The following is a 16,146-nucleotide window of genomic DNA, read 5'->3' as shown; positions in this document are numbered from 1 at the left end:
GGAGTAGATGAAATGAAATTCTCAAGTGGTTGGATATTTACCAGAGCCAAACAACCCACTTTTAGCCTATCCTTAAAAATCACACATACTTTTTGGAACTATCTCTCTAAGCATTTGTGTATTTCCATCTTGGAGGTTCAAATTTGGTTTCAGAGCCTAACTTGAGTTTTCACTCTCCCATTTTTCTCGTAAAAAAAAAGATATATGGCATAACGAAGTGAAAATTTTAGAGTTCATGTATGGAAAAAAATTTGAAAACAATAATAAATGTAAGTGAAGAAAATTATTTCACCCACTAAAAATGAACGCCAAGGTTTTGTTCTCCATGTTTGGGAAATTCCACTAGAACAACCCCTAATAATAAGCTTGGTGGAATTTTATAGGAAAGGGACTTCTAACTGATCCTAACATGCTTTAAATGTGGTGGATATGCATGCCAGAAACATGTTGTGGATGCGAGTGGAGCTAATGATCCAAAAATTTCAAGGAGTAGAAAAAATCAAATTCTCAAGTAGTCGATATTTACCAGAGCCAAACAACCCACTTGTTTCGTATCCTTATAAATAACAGATACTTTTTGGAACTATGTCTCTCACCATTTGTGCATTTCCAATTTGGATGTTCAAATTTGTTTTCAGATCCAAATGTGAAAATTTGAAAACTATATTAAATGTAAGTGAAGAAAATTATTTCATGCACTAAAAATGAACTCCAGGGTTTTTTTATCCTTGTTTGGGAAATTCCACTAGTACAACCCCTAATAATAAGCTTGGTGGAATTTTATAGAAAAGGGACTTCTAACTGATCCTAGCATGCTTTAAATGTGGTCGATATGCATGCCAGAAACATGTTGAGGATGCAAGTGGACCTAATGATCCAAAAATTTCAAGGAGTAGAAAAAATCAAATTCTCAAGTGGTTGGATATTTACCAGAGCCAAACAACCCACTTTTTACAGATCCTTAAAAATCACAGATACATTTTGCAACTATCTCTCTCAGCATTTGGGCATTTCCATTTTGGATGTTCAAATTTGTTTTCAGATCCAATATTGAGTTTTCACTCTCCCATTTTTCTTGTAAACAAAAAATATATAGGGCATAAAAAAATGAAAATTCTAGAGTTCATGTATGCAAAAAAATTTGAAGACTATATTAAATGTAAGTGAAGAAAATTATTTCACTCACTAAAAAGGAATTTCAGGGTTTTGTTATCTATGTTTGGGAAATTCCACTAGTAAAACCCCTAATAATAAGCTTGGTGGATTTTGATTGGAAAGGGACTTCTAAATGATCCTAACATGCTTTAAATGTGATGGACATGCATGCCAGAAACATGTAGAGGATGCAAGTGGACCTAATGATCCAAAATTTCGAGTAGAAAAAATCAAATTCTCAAGTGGTGTGATATTAACTAGAGCCAAACAACCCACTTTTTGCCTATCCATAAAACCATAGATATTTTTTGGAACTATCTCTCTCAACATTTGTGCTTTTCCATTTTGGATGTTCAAATTTGTTTTCAGATCCAAACTTGAGTTTTCACTCTCCCATTTTTCTCTTAAACAAAAAAGATATAAGGCATAATAAAATGAAAATTTTCGAGTTCATGTACGCAAATAAATTTAAAAATTATTTCCCGCACTAAAAATGAACTCCAAGATTTAGTTATCCATGTTTGGGAAATTCCACTAGTACAACCCCTAATAATAAGCTTGGTGGAATTTTTTAGGAAAGGGACTTCTAACTGATCCTAACATGCTTTAAATGTGGTAGATATGCATGCCAGATACATGTTGAGGATGGAACTGTCCTAATGATTCAATAATTTCATGGAGTAGAAAAAATCAAATTCTCAAGTGATTCAATATTTATCAGTGCCAAACAACCCACTTTTGCCTATCCTTAAAAATCACAAATACTTTTTAGAATTATCTCTCTCTGCATTTTTGCATTTCCATTTTCGATGTTCAATTTTGTTTTCAAATCCAAACTTGAGTTTTCACTCTCCCATTTTTCTCGTAAACTAAAATGATAAAAGGCATAACAAAATGAAAATTTTAGAGTTTAGGTGTGCAACAAAATTTGAAAATTATATCACGCACTAAAAATGAACTCCAAGGTTTTGTTATCCATGTTTGGGAAATTCCACTAGTACAACCCCTACTAATAAACTTGGTGGAATTTTGTAGGAAAGGGACATCTAACTGATCCTGACATGCTTTAAATGTGGTGGATATGCATGCCAGAAACATGTTGAGGATGCAAGTGACCTAATGATAAAAAAATTTCTAGGACTAGAAAAAATCAAATTCTCAAGTGGTTAGATATTTACCAAAGCCAAAAAACCCACTTTTGCCTATCCTTAAAAATCACAGATGCTTTTGGAATTATCTCTCTCAGCATTTGTGCATTTCCATTTTTTATGTTCAATTTTTTTTTCAAATCCAAACTTTATTTTTCACTCTCTGAAATTTCTCGTAAAAAAAAAAAGATATAGGGCATAACAAAATGAAAATTTTAGAGTTCATGTATGCAAAAAAATTTGAAAACTAAAATAAAAGTAAGAAAAGAAAATTATTTCACGCACTAAAACCGAACTCGAAGGTTTTGTTATCCATGTTTGGAAAATTCCACTAGTACAACCCATAATAATAAGCTTGGTGGAATTTTACAGGAATGGGACTTCTAATTGATCCTAACATGCATTAAATGTAGTGGATATGCATGCCAGAAACATGTTGAGGAGGCAAGTGACCTAATGATCCAAAAAATTATAGGAGTAGAAAAAATCAAATTCTCAAGTGGTTGGATATTTACATTAGCCAAACAACCCACTTTTTGCCTTTCCTTAAAAATCACAGATACTTTTCGGAATTATCTCTCTCAGCATTTGTGCATTTCCATTTTGGATGTTCAAATTTGTTTTCGGATCCAAACTTGAGTTTTCACTGTCCCATTTTTCTTGTAAACAAAAAAGATATAAGGCAAATCAAATTGAAAATTTTAGAGTTTGTGTATGCAAAAAATTTGAAAACTATAATAAATGTAAGTGAAGAAAATTATTTCACGCACTAAAAACGAACTCCAAGGTTTTGTTATCCATGCTTGGGAAATTCCACTTGTACAATCCCTAATAATAAGCTTGGTGTAATTTTAAAGGAAAGGGACGTCTAACTGATCCTCATATGCTTTAAATGTGGTGGATATGCATGCCAGAAACATGTTGAGGATGCAAGCTGACCTAATGATCCAAAAATTTCAAGGAGTAGAAAAAATCAAATTCTCAAGTGGTAGGATATTTACCAGAGCCAAACAACCCACTTTTTGCCTATCCTTAAAAATCATAGATACTTTTTTGAACTATTTCTCTAAGCATTTGTGCATTTCCGTTTTGGATGTTCAAATTTTTTTTCAGATCCAAACTTGAGTTTTCACTCTCCCATTTTTCTCGTAAAGAAAAAGATATAACGAAGAACAAAATCAAAATTTTAGAGTTCATGTGTGCAAAAAAATTTGAAAACTATAATAAATGTAAGTGAAGAAAATTATTTCATCCAATAAAATTGAACTCCAAGGTTTTATTATCCATGTTTGGAAATTCCCCTAGTACAACCCCTAATAATAAGCTTGGTAGAATTTTTTAGGAAAGGGACTTTTAACTGATCCTAACATGCTTTAAATGTGATGGATATGCATGCTAGAAAATGTTGAGGATGCAAGTGACCTAATGATCCAAAACATTCTAGGAGTAGAAAAAATTAAATTCTCGGGTGGTTGGATATTTACCAGAGCCAAACAACCCACTTTTTGCCTATCCTTAAAAATCACAGATACTTTTTGGAATTATCTCTCTCAGCATTTGTGCATTTCCATTTTTGTTGTTCAATTTTTTTTTCAGATCCAAACTTGAGTTTTCACTCCCTGATTTTTCATGTGAAAAAAAAAGAAATAAGGCTTAACAAAATGAAAATTTTAGAGTTCATGTATGCAAAAAAATTTGAAAACTAAAAAAAATTAAGAGAAGAAAATTATTTCACTCTCTAAAAACGAACTCCAAAGTTTTGCTTTCCATATTTGGAAAATTCCACTAGTACAACGCCTAATAATAAGCTTGGTGGAATTTTATTGGAAAGGGACTTCTAACTGATCCGAAAATGCTTTAAATGTGGTGGATATGCATGCCAGAAACATGTTGAGGATGCAAGTGACCTAATGATCCAAAAAATTCTAGGAGTAGAAAAAATCAAATTCTCAACTGGTTGGATATTTACCAGAGCCAAACAACCCACTGTTTGCCTATCCTTAAAAATCACAGATACTTTTTGGAATTATCTCTCTCAGCATTTGTCCATTTGCATTTTCGTTGTTCAAATTTGTTTTCGGATCCAAATTTAAGTTTTCACTCTCCCACTTTTCTCGAATACAAAAAAATATAAGGCATAACAAAAAGAAAATTTTAGAGTTCATGTATGCAAAAAAATTTGAAAATTATAATAAATGTAAGTGAAGAAAATTATTTCACACACTAAAAACGAACTCCAAGGTTTTGTTATTCATGTTTGGGAAATTCCACTTGTATAACCCCTAATAATAAGATTGGTGGAATTTTATTGGAAATGGACTTCTAACTGATCCTAACATGCTTTAAATGTGGTGGATATGCTTGCCAGAAGCATGTTGAGGATGCAACCTGACCTAATGATCCAAAAATTTCAAGGAGTAGAAAAAATCAAATTCAAAAGTGGTAGGATATTTACCAGAGCAAAACAACCCACGTTTTGCCTATCTTTAAAAATCATAGATACTTTTCTAAACTATTTCTCTCAGCATTTGTGCATTTCCATGTTGGATGTTCAAATTTTTTTTCAAATCCAAATTTTAGTTTTCACTCTCCCATTTTTCTCGTAAACAAAAAAGATTTAAGGCATATCAAAATGATAATTTTAGAGTAGATTTATGCAAAAATATTCGAAACCTATAATCAATGTAAGTGAAGAAAATTATTTCATGCACAAAAAATAAACTCCAAGGTTTTGTTATTCATGTTTGGGAAATTCCACTAGTGCAACCCCTAATAAAAAGGTTCGTGGAATTTTAATGGAAAGGGACTTCTAACTGATCCTAACATGCTTTAAAAGTGGTGGATATGCATGCCAGATTCATGTTGAGGATGCAAGTGGACCTAATGATCCAAAAATTTCAAGGAGTAGAAAAAATCAAATTCTCAATTGGCTGGAAATTTACCTGAGCCAAACAACCCACTTTTTGCCTATCCTTAAAAATCATAGATACTTTTTGGAACTATCTCTCTCCGTATTTGTGCATTTCCATTTTGGTAGTTCAAATTTGTTTTCAGATCCAAACTTGAGAATTAAGGCATAACAAAATGAAAATTTTTGAGTTCATGTATGCAAAAAAATTTGAAAATTATTTTGATGACTAAAAATGAACTCAAAGGTTTTGCCATCCAAGTTTGAGAAATTCCACTAGTACAACCCCTAATAATAAGCTTGGTGGAATTTTATAGGAAAGGGACTTCTAGCTGATCGTAACATGCTTTAAATGTGGTGGATATGCATGCCAGAAACATGTTGGGCATGCAAGTGGACCTAATGATCCAAAAATTTCAAGGAGTAGAAAAAATCAAATTCTCAAGTGGTTGGATATTTACCAGAGCAAAACAACCCACTTTTTGCCTATCCTTAAAAATAATAGATACTTTTTGGAACTATCTCTCTCAGCTTTTGTGCATTTCCATTTTGGATGTTCATATTTGTTTTCAGATCCAAACTTGAGTTTTCACTCTCTCATTTTTCTCGTAAACAAAAAAGATATCAGGCATGTCAAAATGAAAATTATAGATTCATTTATGCAAAAAAATTTGAAAACTATAATAAATGTAAGTGAAGAAAATTATTTCACGCACTAAAAATAAACTCCGGGGTTTTGTTATCCAAGTTTGTGAAATGCCACTATTACAACCCCTAATAAAAAGCTTGCTGGAATTTTATTGGAAAGGGACTTCTAACTGATCCTGACATGCTTTAAATGTGGTGGATATGCATGCCAGAAACATGTTGAGGATGCAAGTGACCTAATGATCAAAAAATTTTAAGGGGTAGAAAAAATCAAATTCTCAAGTGGTTGGATATTTACCAAAGCCAAACAACCCACTTTTTGCCTATTCTTAAAAATCACAGATACTTTTTGGAATTATCTCTCTCGGCATTTGTGCATTTCCATTTTGGATGTTCAAATTTTTTTACAGATCCAAACTTGAGTTTTCACTCTCCCATTTTTTTTGTAAAAAAAAAAGAAAAAAGGCATAACAAAATGAAAATTTTAGAGTTAATGTATGCAAAAAAATTTTGAAAACAATATTAAATGTATGTGAAGAAAATTATTTCACGAACTAAAAATGAACTCCAAGGTTTTGTTATCCATGTTTGGGAAATTCCACTAGTACAACCCCTTAAAATAAGCTGCGTGGAATTTTATAAGAAAGGGACTTCTAACTGATCCTAACATGCTTAAAAAGTGGTGGATATGCATGCCAGAAAGATGTTGAGGATGCAAGTGACCTAATGATCCAAAACTTTCAAGGAGTAGAAAAAATCAAATTCTTAAGCGGTTGGATATTTACCAGAGTCAAAACACCAACTTTTTGCCTACCATAAAAATCACAGATACTTTTTGGAATTATCTCTCTCGGCATTTGTGCATTTCCATTTTGGATGTTCAATTTTTTTTTTCAGATCCCAAGTTGAGTTTTCACTCTCCCATTTTTTTCGTAAACAAAAAAGACATAAGGTGTAACAAAATGAAAATTTTTTAGTTCTAGTTTGCAAAAACATTTGAAAACTATAATAAATGTAAGTGAAGAAAATTATTTCACGCACTAAAAACGAACTCCATGGTTTTGTTATCCATGTTTGGGAAATTTCACTAGTACAACCCCTTAAAATAAGCTGGGTGGAATTTTATAGGAAAGGGAGATCTAACTGATCCTAACATGCTTAAAATGTGGTGGATATGCATGCCAAAAACATGTTGAGGATGCAAGTGACCTAATGACCCAAAAATTTCAAGGAGTGGAAAAAATCAAATTCTCATGTGGTTGGATATTTACCAGAGCCAAACAACCCACTTTTTACCTATCCTTCAAAAATCACAGATACTTTTTGGAATTATCTCTCTCAGTATTTGTCCATTTCCATTTTGGATATTCAAATTTTTTTTCAGATAAAAACTTGAGTTTTCACTCTCCCATTTTTCTCGTAAACAAAAAAGTATAAGGCATAACAAAATGAAAATTTTTTTGTTCAAGTATGAAAAACATTTGAAAACTATAATAAATGTAAGTGAAGAAAATTATTTCACGCACTAAAAACGAACTCCAAGGTTTTGTTATGCATGTTTGGGAAATTCAACTAGTACAACCCCTTAAAATAAGCTGGGTGGAATTTTATAGGAAAGGGACTTCTAATTGATCCTAACATGCTTAAAATGTGGTGGATATGCATGCCAGAAACATGTTGAGGATGCAAGTGACCTAAAGATCCAAAAATTTCAAGGAGTAGAAAAAATAATATTCTCAAGTGGTTGGATATTTACAAGAGTCAAAACACCCACTTTTTGCCTACCATAAAAATCACAGATACTTTTAGGAATTATCTCTCTCAACATTTGTACGTTTCAATTTTGGAAGATCAAATATTTTTTCTAATCCAAATTTGACTTTTCACACTCCCATTTTTCTCGTAGATAATAAATATAAATGGCATAACAAAATGAAAATTTTAGAGTTCATGTATGCAAAAAAATTGAAAAATATATTAAATGTAAGTGAAGAAAATTATTTCACGCACGAAAAACGAACTCCAAGGTATTGTTATCCATATTTGGGAAATTCCACTTGTACAACCCCTAATAATAAGCTTGGTGGAATTTTATGGGAAAGGGAGTTCTAACTGATCCTAACATGCTTTAAATGTGGTGGATATGCATGCCAAAAACATGTTGAGGATGTAAGTGACCTAATGATCCAAAATTTCAAGGAGTAGAAAAAATCAAATTCTCAAGTGGTTGGATTTTTACGAGAGCCAAACAACACACTTTTTGCCTATCCTTAAAAATCACAGATACTTTTTGGAATTATCTCTCTCACATTTGTCCATTTCCAATTTGTATGTTCAAAATTATTTTCAGATCCAAACTTGAGTTTTCACTCTCCCATTTTTCTCGGTATACAAAAAAGATATAAGGCATAACAAAGTGAAAATTTTAGAGTTCATGTATGCAAAAAAGTTTGCAAACTATAATAAATGTTGGAGAAGAAAATTATTTCACGCACTTAAAACGTACTCCAAGGTTTTGTTATCCAAATTTGGGAAATTCCACTAGTACGAACTCCTAATGATAAGCTTGGTGGAATTTTATAGGAAAGGGACTTCTAAATGATCCTAACATGTTTTCAATGTCGTGGATATGCATGTCAGAAAAATGTTGAGGATGCGAGTGACCTAATGATCCAAAAATTTCAAGGAGTAGAAAAAATCAAATTCTCAGGTGGTTGGATATTTACTAGAGCCAAACAAACCACTTTTTGCCTATCCTTAAAAATCACATATACTTTTTGGAATTATCACTCTCAACATTTATGCATTTCCATTTTGGATGTTCAAATTGTTTTTACGATCCAAACTTGAGTTTTCACTCTCCCATTTTTCTCGTAAAGAAAAAAGATATAAGGCATAACAAAATTAAAATTTTAAAGTTCATGTATGCAAAAAAATTTGAAAACTATAATAAATGTAAGTGAAGAAAATTATTTCAGGCACTAAAAACGAACTACATGGTGTTGTTATCCATGTTTGGGAAATTCCACTAGTACAAACCCTAATAATAAGCTTAGTGGAATTTTATAGGAAAGGTATTTCTAATTGATCCTAAGATGCATTAAACGTGGTGGAAATGCTTGCCAAAAACATGTTGAGGATGCACGTGACGTAATGATCCAAAAATTTAAAGGAGTAGAAAAAATCAAATTCTCAATTGGTTGGATATTTACCAGAGCCAACCAACCCACTTTCTGCCTATCCTGAAAAATCACAGATACTTTTTGGAACTATCTCTCTCGACATTTGTGCATTTCCATTTTGGTTGTTCAAATTTTTTTTCAGATCCAAACTTGAGTTTTCACTCTCCCATTTTTCTAGTAAACAAAAAAGATATAAGGCATAAAAAAAATGAAAATTCTAGAGTTCATGTATGCAAAAAACTCTGAAAATTACTTCACACAGTAAAAATAAACTCCAAGGTTTTGTTACCAATGTTTGGGAAAGACCACTAGTACAACCCCTAATAATAAGCTTGGTGGAATTTTATAGGAAAGGGACTTCTAGCTTATCCTAACAAGTTTTTAATGTCGTGGAAATGCATGCCAGAAACATGTTGTGGATGCATTTCTAGGAGTAGAAAAAATTTCTAGGAGTAGAAAAACATGTTGTGGATGCAAGTGGACCTAATGATCCAAAAATTTCTAGGAGTAGAAAAAATCAAATTCTCATGTGGTAGGATATTTACCAGAGCCAAACAATCCACTTTTTAACTATCCTAAAAAATCATAGATACTGTTTGGAACTATCTGTCTCAGCATTTGTGCATTTCAATTTCTGATATTCATATTTTTTTTCAGAACCAAACTTGAGTTTTCACTCTCTCATTTTTCTCGTAAACAAAAAAGATATTGGGCATAACAAAATGAAAATTTTAGATTCATGTATGCAAAAAAAATTGAAAACTATAATAAATGTAAGGGAAGAAAATTATTTCATGCGCTAAAAATGAACTCCAAGATTTTGTTATCCATGTTTGGGAAATTCCACTAGTACAACCCCTAATAATAAGCTTGGTGGAATTTTATAGGAAAGGGACTTCTAACTGATCATAACATGCTTTAAATATGGTGGATATGCATGCCAGAAATATGTTGAGGATGCAAGTGGACCTAATGATCCAAAAATTTCAAGGAGTAGAAAAAATCAAATTCTCAAGTGGTTGGATATTTACTGGAGCCAAACAACCCACTTTTTTCATTTCCATAAAACCATAGATACTTTTTGGAAGTATCTCTCTCAGCATTTGTGCATTTCCATTTTGGATGTTCAAATTTGCTTTCAGATCCAAACTTGAGTTTTCACTCTCTCATTTTTCTCGTAAACAAAAAAGATATAAGACATAACAGAATGAAAATTTTAGAGTTCATGTATGCAAAAAAAATTGAAAATTATTTCACGCACTAAGAATCAACTCCAAGTTTTTGTTATTCATGTTTGAAAATTCCACTAGTACAACCCCTAATAATAAGCTTGGTGGAATTTTCTAGGAAAGGGACTTGTAACTGATCCTAACATGCTTTAAATGTGGTGGATATGCATGCCAGAAACATGTTGAGGATGCAAGTGGACCTAATGATCCAAAATTTTCAAAGTGTAGAAAAAATCAAATTCTCAAGTGGTTGGATATTTACCAGAGTCAAAACACCCACTTTTTGCATACCATAAAAATCACAGATACTTTTAGCAATTATCTCTCTCAGCTTTTGTGCGTTTCCATTTTGGAAGATCAAATTCTTTTTCAAATCCAAACTTGAGTTTTTTCACTCTCCCATTTTTCTCGTAAATAAAAAATATAAAAGGCATAACAAAATAAAAATTTTAGAGTTCATGTATGCAAAAAAATTTGAAAAATAAATTAAATGTAAGTTAAAAAAATTATTTCACGCACGAAAAACGAACTCAAAAGTTTTGTTATCCATGTTTGCGAAATTCCACTTGTACATCCCCTAATATTAAGCCTGGTTGAATTTTATAGGAAATGGAGTTCTAACTGATCCCAACATGCTTTAAATGTGGTGGATATGCATCCCAAAAACATGTTGAGGATGCAAGTGACCTAATGATCCAAAATTTCAAGGAGTAGAAAAAATTAAATTCTCAAGTGGTTGGATTTTTACGAGAGCCAAACAACCCACTTTTTACGTATCCTTAAAAATCACAAATACTTTTTGGAATTATCTCTCTCAAATTTGTCCATTTCCATTTTGTATGTTCAAATTTTTTTCAGATCCAAACTTGAGTTTTCACTCTTCCATTTTCCTCGTAAACAAAAAAGATATAAGGCATAAAGAAATGAAAATTTTAGAGTTCATGTATGCAAAAAAATTTGCAAACTATAATAAATGTAAGAGAAGAAAATTATTTCACGCACTCAAAATGAACTCCAAGGTTTTGTTATCCAAGTTTGGGAAATTCCACTAGTACAACCCCTAATAGTAAGCTTGGTGGAATTTTATAGGAAAGGGATTTCTAAATGATCCTAACATGTTTTAAATGTCGTGGATATGCATGTCAGAAACATGTTGAGGATGCGAGTGACCTAATGATCCAAAAATTTCAAGGAGTAGAAAAAATCGAATTCTCAGGTGGTTGGATATTTACCAGAGCCAAACAACCCACTTTTTGCCTATCCTTAAAAATCACATATTCTTTTTGGAATTATCACTCTCAGCATTTATGTATTTCCATTTTGGATGTTCAAATTATTTGTACGATCCAAACTTGAGTTGTTATTCTCCCATTTTTCTCGTAAAGAAAAAAGATATAAGGCATTACAAAATTAAAATTTTAAAGTTCATGTATGCAAAAAAATTTGAAAACTATAATAAATGTAAGTGAAGAAAATTATTTCAGGCACAAAAAATGAACTACATGGTGTTGTTATCCATGTTTGGGAAATTCCATTAGTACAACCCCTAATAATAAGCTTGGTCGAATTTTATAAGAAAGGGATTTCTAACTGATCCTAAGATGCTTTAAACGTGGTGGAAATGCTTGCCAGAAACAAGTTGAGGATGCAAGTGACCTAATGATCCAAAAATTTAAAGGAGTAGAAAAAATCAAATTCTCAAGTGATTGGATATTTACCTTAGCCAAACAACCCACTTTTTTCTAATCCCTAAAAGTCACAAATACTTTTTGGAATTATCTCTGACAGCATTTGTGCGTTTCCATTTTCGATGTTCAAATTATTTTTCAGATCCAAACTTGAGTTTTCATTCACCCATTTTCTCGTAAACAAAAAAGATATAAGATATAACAAAATGAAAATTTAGAGTTCATGTATGCAAAAAAATTTGAAAGCTAAAATAAATGTAAGTGAAGAAAATTATTTCACGTACTTAAAACGAACTCCAAGGTTTTGTTATCCATGTTTGGGAAATTCCGCTAATACAACCCCTAATAATAAAATTGGTGGAATTTCTTAGGAAAGGGACTTCTAACTGATCCTAGCATACTTTAAATCCGGTGGATATGCATGCCAGAAACATGTTAAGGATGCAAGTGGACCTAATGATCCAAAAATTTAGAGGAGTAAAAAAATCAAATTCTCATATGGTTGGATATTTACTAGAGCAAAACAGCCCACTTTTCTCCTAACCACAAAAATCACAGAGACTTTTTGGAACTACCTCTCTCAGCATTTGTGCATTTCCGTTTTGGATGTTCAAATTTGTTTTCAGATCCAAACTTGAGCTTTCACTCTCCCATTTTTCTCGTAAACTAAAAAGATAAAAGGCATAACAAAACCAAAAAGTTTAGAGTTCATGTATGCATAAAATTTTGAAAAATATTTTACGCACTAAAATTGAACTCCGAATTTTGTTATCCTTGTTTGGGAAATGCCACTTGTACAACCCCTAATAATAAGCTTGGTGGAATTTTTTAGGAAAGTGACCTCTAACTGATCCTAACATGCTTTAAATGTGATGGATATGCGGGCCAGAAACATGTTGAGGATGCAAGTGACCTAATGATCCAAAAATTTCAAGGAGTAGAAAAAATCAAATTCTCAAGTGGTTGGATACTTACCAGAGCCAAACACTCCACTTTTTGCCTATGCTTAAAAATCACAGATACTTTTTGAAACTATCTCACTCGGCATTTGTACATTTCCATGTTGGTTGTTCAATTTTTTTTTCAGATCCAAACATGAGTTTTCACTCTCCCATTTTTCTCGTAAACAAAAAAGATATAAGGCATAAAAAAATGAAAATTTTGGAGTTCATGTATGCAAAAAAATTTGAAAATTATTTCATGCTGTAAAAACAAACTCCAAGGTTTTGTTATCAATGTTTGGGAAATTTCACTAGTACAACCCCTAATAATAAGCTTGGTGGAATTTTATAGGAAAGGGACTTCTAGCTGATCCTAACATGTTTTTAATGAAAACATGTTAGCTGATCCTAACATGTTTTTAATGAAAACATGTTAGCTGATCCTAACATGTTTTCATTTTGTTATGCCTTCAATTTTCATTTTTGTTATGCATGCCAGAAACATGTTGTGGATGCAAGTCGACCTAATGATCCAAAAATTTCAGGGAGTAGAAAAAATCAAATTCTCATGTGGTAGGATGTTTACCAGAGCCAACCAACCCACTTTTTGCCTAACCTAAAAAATCATAGACACTGTTTGGAACTATCTATCTCAGCATTTGTGCATTTCCATTTTGGATATTCATATTTTTTTTCAGAACCAAACTTGAGTTTTCACTCTCTCATTTTTCTCATAAACCAAAAAGATATAAGGCATAACAAAATGAAAATTTTAGATTCATGTCTGCAAAAAAAATTGAAAACTATAATAAATGTAAGGGAAGAAAATTATTTCACGCGCTAAAAATGAACTCCAAGGTTTTGTCATCCTTGTTTGGGAAATTCCACTAGTACAACTCCTAATAATGAGCTTGGTGGAATTTTATAGGAAAGGGACTTCCAACTGATCCTAACATGCTTTAAATATGGTGGATATGCATGCCAGAAACATGTTGAGGATGCATGTGGACCTAAAGATCCAAATTTTTCAAGGAGTAGAAAAAATATAATTCTCAAGTGGTTGGATATTTACTAGAGCCAAACAACCCACTATTTGCATTTCCATAAAACCATAGATACTTTTTGGAAGTATCTATCTCAGCATTTGTGCATTTCCATTTTGGATTTTCAAATTTTTATTCAGATCCAAACTTGAGTTTTAACTCTCCCATTTTTCTCGTAAGCAAAAAAGATATATGGCATAACATAATGAAAATTTTAGAGTTCATGTATGCAGAAAAACTTCAAAATTATTTCGCACTAAGAATGAACTCCAAGTTTTTGTTATCCATGTTTGAAAAATTCCACTAGTACAACCCCTAATAATAAGCTTGGTGGAATTTTATAGTAAATGATCTTCTAACTGATCCTAACATGCTTTAAATGTGGTGGATATGCATGCCAAAAACATGTTGAGGATGCAAGTGGACCTAATGGTCCAAAAATTTCAAAGTGTAGAAAAAATTAAATTCTCAAGTGGTTGGATATTTACCAGAGCCAAACAACCCACTTTTTGCCTATCCTTAAAAATCACAGATACTTTTTGGAACTATCTCTCTCAGCCTTTGTGAATTTCCATTTTGGATGTTCAAATTTGTTTTCAGATCCACACTTGAGTTTTCACTCTCTCATTTTTCTCGTAAACAAAAAAGATATAAGGCATAACAAAATGAAAATTTTAGATTTCATGTATGCAAAAAAATAGTAAAACTATAATAAATGTAAGTGAAGAAAAATATTTCACGCACTAAAAATGAACTCTAAGGTTTGGTTGTCCATGTTTGGGAAACTCCACTTGAACAACCCCTAATAATAAGCTTGGTGGAATTTTATAGGATAGGGAGTTCTAACTGATCATAACATGCTTTAAATGTGGTGGATATGCATGACAGAAACATGTTGAGGATGCAAGAGGACCTAATGATCCAAAAATTTCAAGCAGTAGAAAAAATAAAATTCTCAAGTGGTTGGATATGTAAGAGCCAAACAACCCACTTTTTGCCTATCCTTAAAAATCACAGATACTTTTTGGAACTATCTCTCTCAGCATTTGTGCATTTCAATTTTGGATATTCAAATTTGTTTTCAAATCCAAACTTGAGTTTTCACTCTCCCATTTTTCTCGTAAAAAAAAAAAAGATATAAGACATAACAAAATAAAAATTTAAGAGTTCATGTATGCAAAAAAGTTTGAAAATTATTTCACGCACTAAAAATGAACTCCATGGTTTTGTTATCCCTGTTTGGGAAATTCCACTAGTACAATCCCTAATAATAAGCTTGGTGGAATTTTGTAGGAAATGGACTTCTAACTGATCCTAACATGCTTTAAATGTGGTGGATATGCATGCCAGAAACATGTAGAGGACGCAAGTGGACCTAATGATCCAAAAATTTCAAGGAGTAGAAAAAATCAAATTCTCAAGTGGTTGGATATTTACCAGAACCAAACAACCCACTTTTTGCCGATCCTAAAAAATCACAGATTCTTTTTGAAACTATCTCTCTCAGCATTTGTGCATTTCTATTTTGGATGTTCAATTTTTTTTCAAATCCATATTTGAGTTTTCACTCTGCCATTTTTCTCGTAAACAAAAAAGATAAAAGGCGTAAAAAAATGAAAATTTAAGAGTTTATGTACGCAAAAAAATTTGAAAATTATTTAACGCACTAAAAATGAACTCCAAGGTTTTGTTATCCAAGTTTGGGAAATTCCACTAGTACAATCCCTAATAAAAATCTTGGTGGAATTTTGTAGGAAATGGACTTCTAACTGATCCTAACATGCTTTAAATGTGGTGGATATGCATGCCAGAAACATCTTGAACATGCAAGGGACCTAATGTTCGAAAAATTTCAAGGAGTGGAAAAAATTAAATTCTCAAGTGGTTTGATATTTACCAGAGCCAAACAACCCACTTTTTGCCTATCCTTAAAAATCACAGATACTTTTTGGAACTATCTCTCTCAGCATTTGTGCATTTCCGTTTTGGATGTTTAAATTTGTTTTTTGATCCTAACTTGAGTTTTCTTTCTCCCATTTTTATCGTAAACAAAAAAGATATAAGGCATAACAAAAAGAAAATATTAGAGTTCATGTATGCAAAAAAATATGAAAACAATAATAAATTTAAGTGAAGAAAATTAATTCACTCACTAAAAATGAACTCCAAGGTTTTGTTATCCATGTTTGGGAAATTCCACTAGT

The sequence above is a fragment of the Aristolochia californica genome, unplaced genomic scaffold, assembly GCF_029961685.1.
Source record: "Aristolochia californica isolate CCGP_79_NKW_82.1479 unplaced genomic scaffold, dmAriCali1.0.hap1 SCAF_16, whole genome shotgun sequence".
NCBI lineage: Eukaryota > Viridiplantae > Streptophyta > Magnoliopsida > Piperales > Aristolochiaceae > Aristolochia > Aristolochia californica.
The sequence above is the reverse complement of the archived record's forward strand: the minus strand, read 5'-3'. Positions refer to the sequence as shown.